General features: G+C 49.1%; 1 protein-coding gene across 5 annotated transcripts in view; it reads left to right on the forward strand.

Annotated features, from left to right (window-relative positions):
* Positions 1–18,234, forward strand: part of PTK2B (protein tyrosine kinase 2 beta) — a 277,303-nt gene that overhangs the window by 24,928 nt on the left and 234,141 nt on the right. The gene's annotated exons all lie outside the window — the stretch shown is intronic.

Below are 18,234 nucleotides of genomic sequence, written 5' to 3' on the forward strand. Positions count from 1 at the left end.
GATGTAACTCTCAGTATATGTTCTGGTCCTGTGAGTAGGATAATTACACAGTACCACTTCTCTTGTTCTGTATGCTGGATGTAATTCTCAGTACCTGTTCTGGTCTTGTGAGCAGGATAATTACACAGTACCACTTCTCTTGTTCTGTATGCTGGATGTAACTCTCAGTATATGTTCTGGTCCTGTCAGTAGGATAATTACACAGTACCACTTCTCTTGTTCTGTATGCTGGATGCAACTCTCAGTATATGTTCTGGTCCTGCGAGTAAGATAATTACACAGTACCACATCTCTTATTCTGTATGCTGGATGGAACTCTCAGTATATGTTCTAGTCCTGTGAGTAGGATAATTACACAGTACCACTTCTCTTGTTCTGTATCCTGGATGCAACTCTCAGTATCTGTTCTGGCTCTGTACGTAGGATAATTACACAGTACCACTTCTCTTGTTCTGTATGCTGGATGTAACTGTCAGTATATGTTCTGGTCCTGTGAGTAGGATAATTACACAGTACCACTTCTATTGTTCTGTATGCTGGATGTAACTCTCACTATATGTTCTGGTCCTGTCAGTAGGATAATTACACAGTACCACTTCTCTTGTTCTGTATGCTGGATGTAACTCTCAGTATCTGTTCTGGCATTGTACGTAGGATAATTACACAGTACCACTTCTCTTGTTCTGTATGTTGGATGTAACTCTCAGTACCTGTTCTGGTCCTGTGAGCAGGATAATTACACAGTTCCACTTCTCTTGTTCTGTATGCTGGATGTAACTGTCAGTATATGTTCTGGTCCTGTGAGTAGGATAATTACACAGTACCACTTCTCTTGTTCTGTATGCTGGATGTAACTCTCAGTATGTGTTCTGGTCATGTGGGTAGGATAATTACACAGTACCACTTCTCTTGTTCTGTATGCTGGATGTAACTCTCAGTATATGTTCTGGTCCTGTGAGTAGGATAATTACACAGTACCACTTCTCTTGTTCTGTATGCTGGATGTAACTCTCAGTATCTGTTCTGGTCCTGTGAGTAGGATAATTACACAGTACCACTTCTCTTGTTCGGTATGCTGGATGTCTCTCAGTATATGTTCTGGTCCTGTGAGTAGGATAATTACACAGTACTACTTCTCTTGTTCTGTATCCTGGATGTAACTCTCAGTATCTGTTCTGGTCCTGTGGGTAGGATAATTACACAGTACCACTTCTCTTGTTCTGTATCCTGGATGTAATTCTCAGTATCTTCCTTGGATCTGTAATACATAGTGCCGCTACTCAAAGTTCATTGTATTTATTCAGAGTGAAAGGGCAGCAGCACAGGAGAAGATAACTACACACTGTTATGCTGGGTACACACTGACAGATATATTGGCCGTTCAATTGATCGGCCAATATATCTGCTGCACGTGGGCCTGTGCGTACCCGCGACAGGACCGGATTATAGGCAGAGCTACGGGCGGTCGTCCCGGGGCCCCCACACATAGTGGGCCCCCACACCCTGTCCCCTGCCTTCACTACTACCATGACCGGCGGAGTACAGCATATAACGGCCAATATATTCTCGATGAGCACTTGGGCTCAGAGCGCGGCGCTGCTACGGCCGGCGGGCAGGCTGTGCAGTGGGGCTGTACGGCAATACAGGCGTGACGTCAGAGGTCATGCTGGGCAGCCCCACGCCAGCCCACCCCTTCAATTGCTGCGTCGGAAGCCCGCGGAGTTGCATTCAAGACAGGAACTGCAGCCTCGGAAGAGCGTAAATCCCCTGTCACTAGCCTCGGGTCACTGGCTGCTGCTGTGTTATTGCCTCGGTCCTGGAGGGTGAGTCAGGTCATGGTTTTTTTTTTTTTTTAAGTGTGGTGCTGCTGGTGGGGGCACAGGGCCTGATTCAGACCCGCTCGCAAGCGAGTCGATGGTGGCCCAGTGCGCATGTGCACGACGGAGCCGGCTCTAAAATAACAGAAGGCCGGCCCTGATTCAGAGCGAGCGCTCTGTCAGAGCGTCCGGCTCTGAATCAGGCCCACAGTGTGTGATATCAGTGATCCAAGTGTATATATGTAAATGTGTGTGTGTGTATATATATATCAAGGCCTTCCAGCACTCATCCTAACCCACCTCATGCTCTTTCCTCCCCTTCTGTGTCACGCCTGTCTGTCTGCCCCTCCCCTTAAGCTGGGCATACACTATACAATTTTCTGTCAGATATCTGTCCAATCTGGCTGGTTGGAATGAAAACCTGGTAATGTATGGGAGCCAAAGACAGTCGTTTATATGGTTTTAAACACTGAAAAAAGGACAAAAAATATTGTTCAAATTGGTTACATTTGTGTGTTTTAACCAATTTGTGTGAACAACCATTTTTGTCTATTTTCCAGTGTTTGTGAGCAAATGGACGACTGTCATTTGCTCCCGTACATTACCAGGTTTTCATTCCAATCAGACATATTGGACAGATATCTGACAGATAATTGGATAGTGGATGGCCAACATTAGAATGTAAGCTCTCATGAGCAGGGCCCTCTTCCCTCATGTGCTTCTCTTTACATATTCTTCTACTCTCTACTCCCCATTAGGGCACCTAACACGGGACTGCCAACTACCTGCAGCTTATTGTGAGTGCTTTAATCACTATTTTAGCAATGTATATAAGTTGTGTCCTTGTCCTGCACTGTAATGTAATGTAAGTTACTTGTTTCTTGTTCACCTATTAGTTCTATGTACTATGCAAGGTGCTGCGGAACACTTGTGGCGCCATATAAATAAAGGATAATATATATATATATATATATATATATATACACACACACACATTTACATATATACACTTGGGGCCTGATTCAGAGCCGGACGCTATTTGCGCTCGCTCGTCCAGAAAATAGGGGTGGCTATTCAAATGAACCGTTCACTGTTTGCGGTCTGTTCACGCCTCTAGGTCTGAACGAGCGAACAAAACTTGCGGTCGTTTTTTGTGAAACTACGCCCCCTGGCCGCTCGCATCCTACGTCATGTCCGCTATTTATTAGATCAATCGAGTACATCGAACAGGGTATGAACTGCTCGCTATTCTTGTGGTTGGTTTTTGCTACCACAATTTTGCGAGCAGTTCTGGCTTAAAAAAACCCCAGTGACGTGGTCAATGACGCTGCTGTTTTAAATATGCACACCCATAAAACGCCCGTTTTGACCTTTAAGCACGCCTGCGATTGGATCTCCACTCCCCGTTTTCAAGCACCTTCCCCTGTTACCACCCACATACGCCTCCTCCTGTCACTCAAAATAGCAGGCATTCGCTATTTTGCGAGCACATGAATTTCGGCCGCACTGACTGGTTCGCGCATGCGTATAACGATCCGTACGCATGCGCAGTTGGGCAAACATCGCTCGGAGCGAACGAGCTGCCGCTTACGAGTGGCTCTGAATCAGGCCCTTGGATCACTGATAGGGGCCCCCACAAGTTTGTTGTCCAGGGCCCCCCACAGACATTAATCTGGCCCTGACCCGCGATATGTTGGTGAACGTCGTCGTTCACGACATATCGCATTGGCTGTGCTGCACATCGGCAGGTGTGTCCGCCCGTACACACACAGTGGCAGCCGCGAGGAGGGGGGTTGGACACGCCCTCGACCCGAGGGCACAAGTAGGTGATGGCCGGTCAGTGTGTATGAATGACCATCATCTGCAGATATATCTGTCAGGTGTGTACTCACCTTTAGTCAGTAAGGACTATAGGTACATGGTCAGGAACAATATAGGTATAAAGACAATGGCTAGTTCTACCAGTGTGACTGCGCATACTAGAGCGGAACGGAAGTCTCTAAGCTGTTTCTAAATCTGACCCCTAGATGTGACATTACTTTGTGTGCGTCCCCCCCCCAACCTATGACACATTTTAACAAATTCACTGATTTAAGTGTCTGCCTCCCTTCTGTGTTTTCCATTGAAGCATTTATTATAATAATAAGGTACAGATCTTTATTTATGTTGCCTTTGGATACAACGCAGCCTAGCTCTGCACTGGATGGAAGTTTATCCACAGATCAGTTGTATGCTGGGTCCGTTGGGATCTGACATAAGCAGGGCTGTCTGGATGATGTAAGGTATTTGGGGTGGGATGTTCTAAGCATTGCATCCGCACCTTGGATAGAGAGACTTCCGAGTTTGACACGCTGAAGTCCCTCTGGCGAATCCTCTCAGGGTGTCCTGATAAGAAGCCCATAGGCTTCTATTAAGTAACGCCATCTTAAGATAGCGTTACCCACCGGGACAAAGCACCGGAATTTGGGACAGTTGGGAACATATGTCCCTTAGGGCAGTGGTTCTCAAACTCAGTCCTCAGGGTCCCACACAGGTCACATTTTCCAGGTCACCCAGCAGGTGCACAGGTGTAGTCAATACTCACTGACACATTTTAAAAGATCCACAGGTGGGGCTAATTATATCACTTGTGATTCTGTGAGGAGACATGGAAAACATGCACTGTTTGGGGTCCTGAGATTCAGACTAGGTCGCTAGTGTTGTGCGCTCGCAACCTGGTCGACGGTGGGCCAGTCTGCATGCGCACGACGGAGCCGGCTCCGTCGTGCGCATGCGCGAGAGCCGGATAGCGACGGGCATTCTGTCGCTCCAGGTCTCGCAACAAAGGGGGCGAGCTGACGATGTTGAGTGACAGCTCACCCCCTTTGGTGGGCGGGCTGGGGGAGTGGCTGCCCAAATGGAGGCGTTCCCATGTGAACGCCTCCGTTTGGGGGCGGCCCCACTGACATCACAGTGACGTCAGTGGGAGAGATATCGGCTCTGTTAGAGCCGCTATCTCTCTGGGGCTTGCGGCAACAAGACCCTACCACAAGGGTCTCGTCGCAAGCACGATGGTCGCGATGGTCTTGACCATTGCAACCATCTTCCTGGCCACTTGCTGTAGCTGTGGGTGGTCACCCACAGCTATACGAGCAGCCAGGAGGCCGTTCTTGAAAAAAAAAAAAGGCCAGCCCTGATTCAGAGCGAGCGCTCTGTCAGAGCGACCGGCTCTGAATCAGGGCCACTGTCCCTTAGTAAGTTAGTAACATTACTCTATCAGTAGGGGTGTTATTGGTGTGAGGCTCAGCCATCCAAACTACTAAAGGTACCCCTAAAGGGGGTGATGCATTCTCCTCCTGTGATGTGGTACCCTGCTAGGTACTGTCAGGACCCCTTCTAGGGAACCTAAATTCATCCATGTGGGGAGCTATGCTATCATACAGGCTTACCAGCTGGAAAACCTCATCACTGTCATCTAACTCTATGCAAATAATGTGGTATTATTATTTTAGTGCAGCTACAGGATACATAGATTTACAGGTCTCTGGTTGTTCCCGGCTCAGCAGAACTAATACAGTTATAGTTACAGATAAAACAATGAGGCCAGTTGTAGTAGTTTAGAAGTCTTACCGAGCTCATCGCTCTGTCTTCTTTAGCAGATTGTCTCAGCCCAGGGGCAAATTCCAGACTGACGGGTTCTGTCCTGCCCTCCTCCCCCTGTGCTGACACAATACAAACATTAGCACAGCGATAGGCCTGGAGGCGAAAGGTGTGTTACGCTCGGCTCCCGCTGCCCTGGAAACTTGTGGGTTTTTTTTGTAGCTCCAAGCTGCATTTTACCTATAAGCAAATGAAGAATGCACAGCACAGCGGCCGTCCTCTACTTGTGCGCGTTGTGCAAACTAAGGCCACCGTCTCGGCCTATTGGCTAAGATCTGTTCTTATCAGGAGGGCCTGGACTCTCCCTCCTGAGGGGCAGGCCGCCTTGGTTGGTGTCAGAAGAAGGCGATTTGCTTGGGGGCACAGGGCCTGCGTGTACCTGGATTGGATATGCAGGGTGGGGGGACAGGACGCCTTCACGCGGAGCACAGCGTAAGCCACAATAGCGCTGTGCACTTGTAATTTCTGTTCAAGAAAATGTTTAAACCGCCATCTGTGAGACTGAGGCCATTGGGACTATAGCGTTATTCATCCACTTGCACTTTTTTGGTACTTTTTTTCCTTTTGTTTGTGTCCACGTTTGAATTTGGAGGGGTTTGGGTGTGACCCTTATGTGCAGCCCTGTCCCCAAGTTTATGGAGGCTCGTTACTGCTGTGGGGGCGCTGAAGACTCAGGTCCAAAAGGGAAGCTTCGGTTGACCGCGGGGGAAAAAGGCGCCCGCCTGAAGCGTTCAGTGGCGGTGACCCTAAAGCGGCCTCTCTTGCTTTGGTAAAAGGGAGCCTGAAGACCCTTAAACCCCTAAGGGTCTTATGGATTAAGGGCCTGATTCAGCAAGGAACGCAAAGGAGAGAATGCACGCACTTGGCCGATGTCTTTGCTCTGCGCCTGCATCGCAGTGTGTGCGCGAACCGGCAAGTGAGATGGAGTATGTGTACGCCGGGAGTCCACAGCCCCAGGGCCAAGTGATTGACAGGAAGTGGCCGTTTGTGGGTGATGACGGGGGAGTGGTCGGGCAAACGCAGGCTTGCCTGTGCGTATAGACGGCGTTTCAGGGGCGTGCATAATTAAGCCCTTGCGGCGACGGACGCAGCCTGAGGTCTAGATGCACGCAGGAAGCGACGCAAATCCTGAGTGAGGTCAGGTCAACCACTGTTATGCTAATGTGTTCGATGGTTCTCGATGTTACCGATGTTTCCCCTATCTTGCCAGGTATTAGAGGACGCACGTTAAGGGAAGTGGGTGGTATTATGTCGTGCTAGGCGTCTGCTTATTCTGCGTGCGTATGCATTAATTCGCATATTCTCGCAGCGGACGCGTGCGTGCGTCTGCATCCGTGCGTTCCTTGCTGAATCAGGCCCTAAGTGCATAGGTAGAAACAGGGTTCTTTCCCTTTTGGAGAGGCTCCAATGACGTGCGCCCCCAGCACCATCACAGCAAGCAGTGAATTGAAACACGCGGCTTGGGTGGCTGATTGATATCCGGATAGAAGATTCTACAATGTAAAGGTCAACAGTCAATGGGTCGACATCAGATGGTCGACAGATACAAAAAGTCGACTAGCAAAAGGTCGACAGGGCTAAAAGGTCGACAGGTTCAAATGGTCGATATGGTTTTTTATGATTTTTTTTAACATTTATTAAGGTCAGGATGAGGGTCAGGCACTTGGGGGAGTGTTAGACTACTGGAGGGGACGGTAAGGGTTAGGCACTTGGGGGAGGGTTAGGATTAGGCACTTGGGGGAGGGTTAGGCACTTGGGGGGTGGGTTAGGCTATGGTTAGGATTAGGCACTTGGGGGAGAGTTAGGGTTAGGCTATGGTTAGGATTAGGCACTTGGGGGAGGGCTAGGGTTAGGCTATGGTTAGGATTAGGCACTTGGGGGAGGGTTAGGGTTTGGCTATGGTTAGGATTAGGCACTTGGGGGAGGGTTAGGGTTAGGCTATGGTTAGGATTAGGCACTCGGGGGAGGGTTAGGCACTTGGGGGGTGGGTTAGGCTATGGTTGGGATTAGGCACTTGGGGGAGGGCTAGGGTTAGGCTATGGTTAGGATTAGGCACTTGGGGGAGGGTTAGGCTATGGTTAGGATTAGGCACTTGGGGGAGGGTTAGGCTATGGTTAGGATTAAGCACTTAGGGGAGGGCTAGGGTTAGGCTATGGTTAGGATTAGGCACTTGGGGGAGGGTTAGGCACTTGGGGGGTGGGTTAGGGTTAGGCTATGGTTAGGATTAGGCACTTGGGGGAGGGTTAGGGTTAGGCTATGGTTAGGATTAGGCACTTAGAGGAGGGTTAGGCTATGGTTAGGATTAGGCACTTTGGGAAGGGTTAGGGTTAGGCTATGGTTAGGTTTAGGCACTTGGGGGAGGGTTAGGGTTAGGCTATGGTTAGAATTAGGCACTTGGGGGAGGGTTAGGCACTTGGCGGGTGGGTTAGGATTGGGCACTTGGGGGAGGGTTAGGGTTTGGCTATGGTTAGGATTTGGCACTTGGGGGAGGGTTAGAGTTAGGCTATGGTTAGGATTAGGTACTTAGAGGAGGGTTAGGCTATGGTTAGGATTAGACACTTTAGGAAGGGTTAGGGTTAGGCTATGGTTAGGTTTAGGCACTTGGGGGAGGGTTAGGGGTAGACTATGGTTAGAATTAGGCACTTGGGGGGTGGGTTAGGATTAGGCACTTGGGGGAGGGTTAGGGTTTGGCTATGGTTAGGATTAGGCACTTGGGGGAGGGTTAGAGTTAGGCTATGGTTAGGATTAGGCACTTGGGGGACGGTTAGGGTTAGGCTATGGTTAGGATTAGGCACTTGGGGAAGGGTTAGGGTTAGGCTATGGTTAGGATTAGGCACTTGGGGGAGGGTTAGGCTATGGTTAGGATTAGGCACTTGGGGGAGGGTTAGGCTATGGTTAGGATTAGGCACTTGGGGAGGGTTAGGGTTAGGCTATGGTTAGGATTAGGCACTTGGGGGAGGGTTAGGGTTAGGCTATGGTTAGGATTAGGCACTCGGGGGAGGGTTAGGGTATGGCTAGGATTAGGCACTTGGGGGAGGGTTAGGCTATAGTTAGGATTAGGCACTTGGGGGAGGGTTAAGGTTAGGCTATGGTTATGATTAGGCACTTGGAGGAGGGTTAGGATTAGGCACTTGGGGGAGGGTTAGGATTAGGCACTTGGGGGAGGGTTAGGGCTAGGCACTTGGGGGAGGGTTAGGGCTAGGCACTTGGAGAGTTAGCATTAGGCACTTGGGGGAGGGTTAGGCACTTGTGGGACGGTTAGGGTTAGGCACTAGGAGGAAGGTTAGGATTAGGGTTAAATTACAGGGAAAAAAAAAGTCAACCAAATTTTTTTGCGTCGACCATTTGATTTGAATATGTCAACATTTTGTCCCTGCTGACATATTGCATGTCAACCATCTGGTGTCAACCCATTGACTGTCAACCTTTACATTGATCTTTTGTAACTGATTCAGAGATGGAAGCTAATGCGATCGCAGCTGCAATTTCGCACAGAACACAACTGCGAAAATTTGCTATTAGTTCCAAAGCTTACCCTTGCATAGGGACGCCCACAGCTGCCTTCCCATCTCTGTCCGACATCGCGTACCAGCCTAAATATCGGCAACATTGACGCACAGCGACCAGCCATGCAGCCCTCAAATAAAGCAGCTCTCCTGACAGGGCTCTCATGCTGCGTAGGAGATCGCAATGGCTATGCACGCCTATGGAACGGCGTTTAAACGGTCAGACACGGATGCATTTTTCTGACCCCGAGAGAGCTGCCCTTTGCTGTCTCCTTCATGCATACTGGTGTAATTAAAGCCGGCATGTATGCGAAGGGTGGCCGGATGCATCACATCCCAACCTAACCAAGTGAGGGTACAATCAGCCCAAATTCTCACATACGGTTGGGCTGTGATTTGTCCTCGCCTCTTTATCAACCCCATAATGTATTTGCTACAATTGCTGAATATCACCTACAATATTACGCCGTAGGTGGCGAGCATGGACAGGGGGCCTGATTCAGAGCCGGACGCTATTTGCGCTCGCTAGTTCAAAAAAAGGGGCTGGCTATTTAAATTGAGCGCTCGCTCTTTGCGGTCTGTTGACGCCTCTATGTCTGAGCGAGCGAACGAAACATGCGCTCGCTATTTTGTAAAGACGCCCCCTGGCCGCTCGCATCCTACGTCATCTCCGCTATTTATTAGATTAATCGAGTACATCGAAAGGCGTATGAACTGCTCGCAGTGCTTGTGGTTGGTTTTTCCTACCGCAATCATGCGAACAGTTCAGGCTAAGAGACAACCAAGTGACGTGGCCGATGACGCTGCTTTGTTAATTATGCACACCCTTAAAAACGCCCGTTTTGACCGTTTGGCACGCCTGCGTTCGGATCTCCACTCCCCGTTTTCAAGCACCTTCCCCTGTTACCACCCACAAACGCCTCATTCTGTCACTCAAATTAGCAGGCACTCGCTATTTGGCGAGCGCTCGATTTCCGATCGCACTGACTGGTTGGCGCATGCGCATTACGACCCATACACATGCGCAGTTGTGCGAACATCGCTCGGAGCGAACGAGCGGCCGCTTACGAGCGGCTCTGAATCAGGCCCAGAGGCTCTGGTACTGTAGATTAATACATAGAATGACTTTGCAATGTACAGTATGCACTATAGTGCTTTATGCACACAAGCCTCCATACATTAATTATCCGGCGCGTTGCATCTTTTTACATAGTCCCAGGTCTGTGTAGTCTTCCATTTGTTAGCGCATAATAACACAGGTCATTTGATAGGAAGCTCGCCAAAATGGCATAGACCTGCGCCCACTCATGTGCGCCTGACTTTATACAGATGTTGATATTAGTTTGTACATACAGCAAGCCGCATCAATTCTCTGTCAGGCATTGCTAGTGCTAATTATAGTACTAAATTCTATTTATGGAAGTGTCCCGATTGTGGTGGGACGGTCTTTATGTCAGGTCTCTTTTCCTTCTTCTCTACTGGACCTGCGTTATCGCGATCTGCCTGGATGTTAGAAGGTATGTCTCATTTACAGCTGATCTCTATAGCGGAGCAGCGCTGAATGATTGCACGCCCAACCTCCCACTGTGGCGCGCAGGATTACATTCATATTTGGAGGGAATAGGGGTAAAGTGTCAGCTTAACACGAAACGCGTTAGGTACTCCCCAAGGGTGCGGAAACCTCTTCATGTGACATGGTTCCATCCCCTGTTGCGATTTCCTGGCGCTCCACATATGCGTAGTTATTCACAGTGTTTTTGTATTACAGTATATGGCAGAAGACGCATGGCAGCACTTTGACGGCGCACCTGGATAGCAAGTTTTGGACGTTTTCGCCTGGCATAGCCTCTCTTTCGCATTGCAGCCGGTCACGCGCAGGATTATAATATACTGAGGCCCTGATTCAGCAAGGTACGCACGGATGCAGACGCACGCACCCGTCCGCTGCGAGTATATGCTAATAAATGCATACGCCCGCGGAATAAGCAGACGCCTAGCAAAACACAATACCTCCCACTTCCCTTAATGTGCGTTTTCCGTTATACCATGCAAGACAGCGGTAACATCGAGAACCATCGAACACATATTAGTGGTTGACCTCTGCACGCGCAGTACCCTTCGCAATAGCTAGTTGGCACACTGCGATGCATGCGCAGAGCTAAAATCTCGGCCGAGTGCGAGCGTTCTCTCCTGTTAGTTCCTTGCTGAATCAGGCCCACAGTTGCATATACGAACGCACCCGGCCGCTGCAAAAATATGTTAATGAATGCGATTGCAATGCCGCCACCGCCCCCTTTTCACATCCGTAAAAGCTAGTAAAGCGGTGATAACATTGAGAACCATCGGACCGATGCGCACAGTTGTGGTTGACCTGACCTCACTCGCAAACTGCTAAACTTCCTGCACGCAATGAGAGCTCAGGCTGCGTATGCTGACGCAGGGGCATAATTATGCACTCCCCTGTAACGGCGTTCAAACGCACAGGCACGCATGCGTTTCACTGACCACCCCCCCCTCTCACAAACGGCCACTGCCTGTCAATCAATGTTCCCTGTGTTTGCGTATAGACCGCGTTCGCTTCCCCGATCGCAGTGGCTGGTTTGCGCACGCGCACTGCGATGCCTGCACAGAACGCAACAATCGGCCGATTGCCTGCATATAAGCAACTGCGTTCCGTGCTGAATCAGGACCTGAGGGCATTGTGGCAGTGGAAATTTACACGATGCTACGTGGTAGGACACGTGGCTTGGGTCGGTCATATCGGTGCTCTGTGTGTCGTCTTTTTTCTCAGATTAGCGCCCTTGTCGCACTGCTATAGCACGCTAGTGGTGTACAACTTACGCACACTTTGTGCTTTTCTTGCATGGCAGCGCCTAACGGTTTAATCTTCACAGAAAAATACTGAACGATAGAAAATATGGCGCCGTTTAGTCGCTTATTTTCCTGGTGCGCCATATAGCCCCGATTTGAGGATATATGACTGCGGACACATGTGTGCGACTTTGGCGCAGCTGTTTATCCATATCCTACTGATAGAATATTAAGGTACATTGCTGTATCTTTGGCTATTTAGATTAGTAAATGTATGTGACATATATGTATTTTATACAAAGACATTTTGAACTGCGATAGAAATAAATCTCTAAAGTTCTCTTTATTGTCCTAATTAGACAATTAGAAGTCTCGGTGTGCCTTCTGCATAAGTGGCGCTGCCAGGAATACGTGTTTCTCTTTCCGCCAACCAGTGCCAGTTTCCCCGTGATTATGTGAATGCAGAACAGTCACCCTGCAATCGTGCGATTCATGTGGATCCGTAGAGGGGGTGCGCTGGTCTCCACTACGGACCACTTGCCAAAACGCTGGAGCAACATAATGTTGTAACAAAGATAGACCGTTACTCTAATGTGTTCCAAAATGCCGAGTGAGTCATATAACCGCGTACGCCCACCTTACCAAAGAGCGATCACTCTGTTCTGGTGGCGTTCGTCGCATTATAAGAGATGTAAGGGAAAAAGGCACAGTGCATCTCCTGACAGTAATAATGCGTTTAACCCTACTGCCGCTGAGAATGGTCAGGCCGTCTTCTAAGAGCCATTGCTGGAAACAGTACATTTATAAATACCTTATAATGCCCAACGGATCGTCATTAAAGATGTTACTAGGGTGCAGCTTACTAATATCATATACTTACAATAAACAGAAAATATTGGGGGAAAAAAAAGTGTGCGTAATAAAGGGACGTGCTGTCATTTGTAAAATACACCCCAGAAGTGATATTAGAATATATTAGAATATACAACAATAATCACCAGCAGTATACCTAAAGTGGAGAGAAATAAAGTACCAGCCAATCAGCTCCTGTCACATTACAGGCTGTGTTTGAAAAATGGCAGTTAGTAGCTGATTGTTTGGCATTTTATCTCTCCCCACTTTATCTCTCTCCAAGGGCGGGATGTACTAAGGTTGCGGTGACCATTCCGCCAGTCACCTCAACCTTACTAATCGCATATATGTACTAACGTATGCGATTAGTATCGCAAAGGACAGCTCTTGCGATAAGAGCTGCCCTTTGCGAAGCAGCCGATGCCTGGTGACGGGGTCTCCGTGGGACCCCACCCCCTCCGAGCCCCGGGAGCTTCCTGCTGGTCACATGTGCAGGAAGCCCCGGGCTCCTCCTCCTCCTCCCTGCACCCGGAAGATTAGGAGGAGACGGAGGACCCAGGAGGAGCGCACGCCGGCGGCCATGGAGTGCAGGTGAGTGGGGGCCAGCGCTGGGGGGGCAGCGAGGCGGTGGTGAAGCATCGGTGTGCGGGGTCCGGTAAGAAGCCCATAGGCTTCTATACGGTAACGCCTGCCGTTACCCTCCGCACCAAAAAAAGGGTGGGTGGGGTTTAGTACATATGGAAATGCGGTAAAAACCCCGAAAACTGCGTTTAAAACATACATGATTCATGCACTGTCCGATATACTCTATACCTGTACATATATTTAGCTTAGACATATATAAATCACACACATACATTCTGCCAGTTACACGCATGCATCTTACCTACTGACTTTCTTACACAATGACTTACAGACAGTCTTTATATTGTGCCACGTGTTCATGATAAGCATTGCCCCAAAAGAATACATACAGTCATGTTCCCCTGTATGGAGACATACTGTACATTCTGGCCAATGCATGACCAGTTATATCGCGGGAAGTATAAAATGAAGAAAAACATAATGTTTTGCTTTGCCATTTCAGCTTTTTGCCAAGTGACGTTAGCAGTATCCAATAGAAGGGGAAGACAATATTCAGCCACAATTTCCTTTTTTTTTTTCAGCAGAGCTGCAGTGGAAAGTCAGCCCCTGACTGATAAATGTACAGCACTTGTCATTATTTACATTTCTCCCCGCTGGAGCCTGAAGAGGAACCCAATAAGGACATTTACTAACTTTGGGCCTGATTCAGACCCACTCGCGAGCGGCTGTCCGCTCGCAAGTGGGTCGATGTTATGGACTGAGCATGCGCACGACGGAGGGAGCTCCGTCGTGCGCATGCGCCAGACGCGACGAGCGAAGGAAAGTCCTTCGCTCGTTGTGTCCAATCAAAGGGGGCGTGCTGTCAATGTTGATTGACAGCACGCCCCCTTTGGTGGGCGTGCCGGGGGCGTGCCTCCCTGACGGGGGCGTTCCCATGGGAACGCCTCCCGTCAGAAGCCGGCCCACTGACATCACTAGTGATGTCAGTGGGAGTGATTTTGGCTCTGATAGAGCCAAAATCACTCCGGAGCTTGCGGTTGAAAACCTCAACCGCAGGCTCCGGCTTGCAATTTCGATGGTCGCGATGGTCTCGACCATCGCGGCCATCACAATGCACGCTCGTATAGCCTGTGGGTGGTGACCCACAGCTATACGAGCGTCCAGGAGGACGCTCCATGAAAATGGAGCCCGGCCCTCATTCAGAGCGTGCGCTCTGCTCAGAGCGTACGGCTCTGAATGAGGGCCTTTATTCACAAAAGTCAGCTTTTAGCCATCTTTACATTCTATAACATGACCAGTAGGAGCTGAACCGGTGGAAGAGGGTAAAAGCCGGAAACATAGTAAATGCATTAGAAAAGCCGGAAATCTATAGTAAATGTATTAGAAAAGCCGGAAATCATAGTAAATGTATTAGAAAAACCGGAAACATAGTGAATGCATTAGACATACTTACCTACCCTCCCGATAATCGGGTGCCGCTCCCGGCCCCCCGGAAAGGTAGGTAAGTCTCCTGGTCCCCGGCGATCCACCTGGCTCCCCCCGCGTATACAGTATTATCCCCGGCAGCGTGGGGCCCGATGACGCGATTCGCGTCATCATGGCCCCGCCTCCTGCTTCACACTGCCATTTATCTTGGCATTGTGAAGAGGAAGCGGGGCCGCGATGACGCGATCGCGTTGTCACGCCCATGCCCCGCCCCCATTGACTAGTCAAGGTCTGGGTCACGCCCCCTTTTGATGGGACACGCCCCCCTACTGAGGATGCCCGACAGCTCCCTCCCGGAAGGAAGGAGCTACAAGTCGGCAACTCTGGTATTAGAAAAGCCGGAAATCATAGTAAATGTATTAGAAAAGCTGGAAATCATATTACATGTATTGAAAAAGCCGGAAATCATACCACATGTATTAGAAAAAAATCTAAAAAATTTGCATGTACGATAAGCCACGGCTAATAGGATAGCACGATACGCATTTTTGGTGAAAAGTTTGCACAAGTGTAACCTTTTCGACAAACTGCAGCTTTTTACAGCTAATTGGATATGGCCCTTAATATGATTTCCAGATTTTTTTCAATACGCTTCACATGGTTTCCGGCTTTTTCAAGCATTTAATAAGATTTCCGGCTTTTTCAATACACTTACTATGGTTTCCGGCTTTTTCAATGTATTTAATAAGATTTCTGGCTTTTTCAATACATTTACTATGTTTCCGGCTTTTACCCACACCCCTGACCGGTTGTTATGGGCAACTTCTCCACTTGCCGACTTCTCCCCCTTCTTCTCTTAGAAGCTTTGATACATCTCCCCCTTATGCTTCCAGAGACTCAGAGACTTGCACGACATAATGTGGCTGCTTGCTGTGCTATTGTCTAGGTATCGCTCCATATTATGTCCATGTCTTGTGGTAAATGAGTTTTCTCATCCAATTAACACATCAGAGCATTTGCATTTCGCTGCAATTATCTGAATGTGTGACTGCAAAACGAGGTTTAATAATAAAATCTTGTTGCTATACGGCGGCGTGGATGGCGAGCGCTGCGAGGGGGTCCAAGGTTATGTGAAAGTCAACGGGTGTTGTAGAAAGGTGCATGAAGGTCTCACTGAAATGGATCGCCATGTTGCAGATGTGGCTGCGCACATTTACCAGCTGGCGTCTGTATTTAATGAAGATCCGTCCATTCAGTAACTGGGTTCCTGATTAGCACTATTACAGGACTGCTTCATTGCTTTCTGTCCTTGCCAATTTTTTATTTTTTTTCTAAATAATATCCCCAAATCAATAACAATGGCCCTCATTCAGAGCCGTACGCTCTGAGCAGAGCGCACGCTCTGAATGAGGGCCGTCCTCCATAATTATGGAGCGTCCTCCTGGACGCTCGTATAGCTGTGGGTCACCACCCACAGCCTGTACGAGCGTGCAGGTTGATGGCCGCGATGGTCTTGACCATCGCGACCATCGCCACTGCGAGTCGGAGCCTGCGGTTGAGTTTTTCAACCGCAAGGCCCGGAGTGATTTTGGCTCTATCAGAGCCAAAATCACTCCCACTGACATCACTAGTGATGTCAGTGGGCCGGCTTCTGACGGTAGGCGTTCCCTTGGGAACGCCCCCGTCAGGGAGGCATGTCCCCGGCACGCCCACCAAAGGGGGCGTGCTGTCAATCAACATCGACAGCACGCCCCCTTTGATCAGACACAACGAGCGAAGGAAAGTCCTTCGCTTGTCGCGTCTGGCGCATGCGCACGACGGAGCTCCCGCCGTCGTGCGCATGCACAGTGCACAACATCGACCCACTTGCGAGCGGACAGCCGCTTGCGAGTGGGTCTGAATCAGGGCCAATATACTTACTTTCTGTGGTTATTTACATTATACCACATATTTTTCGACCAAAAGACAACGTTATACATTTTAATGGGTTTTTCCTTTGATATAACATGCCCCCTCCATCCAGACCTTGTCCGGGCGCCAATGTTGCTGCGTTCTGCAAAACAATGAACTTTAAGGCTTCGTACCTACTGGCGTCCTGCTGCGTGTTCCTAGCGGTGTATAGCTAGTGCGATGCGTGGAAAGAGGTTGGAAAATGGATTCCATTGTCTGTAATGTTTATAACTTTATACTATATGGGGGTGTGTTGTGTTTTTTCAAACGTAATTTACATTACCACCATATGTTTACTGTAGGTACAGGCATTAGGGAAGGCTACAGTGACCTCAAATGACCTCGGAATAAGGGCCTGATTCAGACCCGGTCGCTAAGCTGCGCTCGCTCGTTGCCAAAATGGACTGGGTATGCAAATCCTGCGATCGCATTGTCTGGTTTAAGGACGCCCTCTATGTCTTAGAGAGCGACGGCAGTGAGCGCACGCTGGTGTTTAAAGACGCAAACTTTTCATTCTTAACCCACGTCATCTCCAGGAAGTGTATGAATCATCAGTAACATCGAGAGCCATCGGAGCAGCTCGCAGTCCTTGAGGTAGATCCTGCCCCACCGCAGCACTGCGATCAGTTCAGGGAAAAAAACATCCACTCCCCCATTCACAAGCACCTTCCCGTTACCACACACAAACGGCGCTATCTGTCACTCAAAGTAGCGTCCAGTCTGTGTACTACGAGCGCACGATTTCCGATCGCTTGCGCATGCGCACTGCGACTCATACGCATGCGCAGATGTGCGATTATCGCCCCTATCGAGCGACCGGGTCGGAATCAGGCCCACAGTGTGTGACAGAATGGAAGGAGTTAATGTGGATTTAAATGTTTTGTTTTTCCCCTTTGCATACAATGTCAGGGGGGCTGACACATTCTGATGTACCCCAGTGATAGTGATGTGACGATCGCTGTATCTCCCACATAACCGCGTGCTGTTCCTGCGGGTTCTGTCTGTGTGTATAAGTTGGCGTGGCCAGGCCCAGATTTGTGAATAGGCCCGATAATTCCGTTTTTTTTTTTCCACATCATATTTTGCATACTTTAGATTTTATAAACTATAAGCGGTGAATTCTATCATGGGCTCAGCTATTTTCCTTCAGTTATTTTTTACAGATGGTCCCAGCGTTGGCTCCACCCGGTCACAACCAAATGTACTGTATGTGCGTGCAGCGCGGCCTCATGTGGCTGTCGCAGTCGCTATCATGTGTTGACAAGCTATGGATTGCACCATCTGCTCCATCTGTGTGCCGGCCTGCTCCTGCTGCACCACGCAACGTTTCTCATTTAGATCTATTTCATTCAAATTGATTCTAAGACTGGTTAAAAAAATAATAATTGATAGCCTACATCACAGCAGTCCCAATTTGATGGCTCTTCCCTGCTGTCCCGATCAGGACTGCATTGTCCCGAACGGACCAGAAGTTGGGAGACATGATCCACTGACGTCTGCACAGCAGAACAGTGGTGAACAGCATCTGCCACTGGTGCAAGTGACACAAAGGATGGCAGTGGTGGTCTTAGCGCTAGGCAAGCCCCTAGGGTGTGGGCAGGCCTCCTCTGTGACACAGGTACGTCTCCAATGTGATGTGGCCACTCATG

Source organism: Taudactylus pleione, unplaced genomic scaffold (genome assembly GCF_031769625.1).
Source record: "Taudactylus pleione unplaced genomic scaffold, aTauple2 ptg000434l, whole genome shotgun sequence".
Lineage (NCBI taxonomy): Eukaryota > Metazoa > Chordata > Amphibia > Anura > Myobatrachidae > Taudactylus > Taudactylus pleione.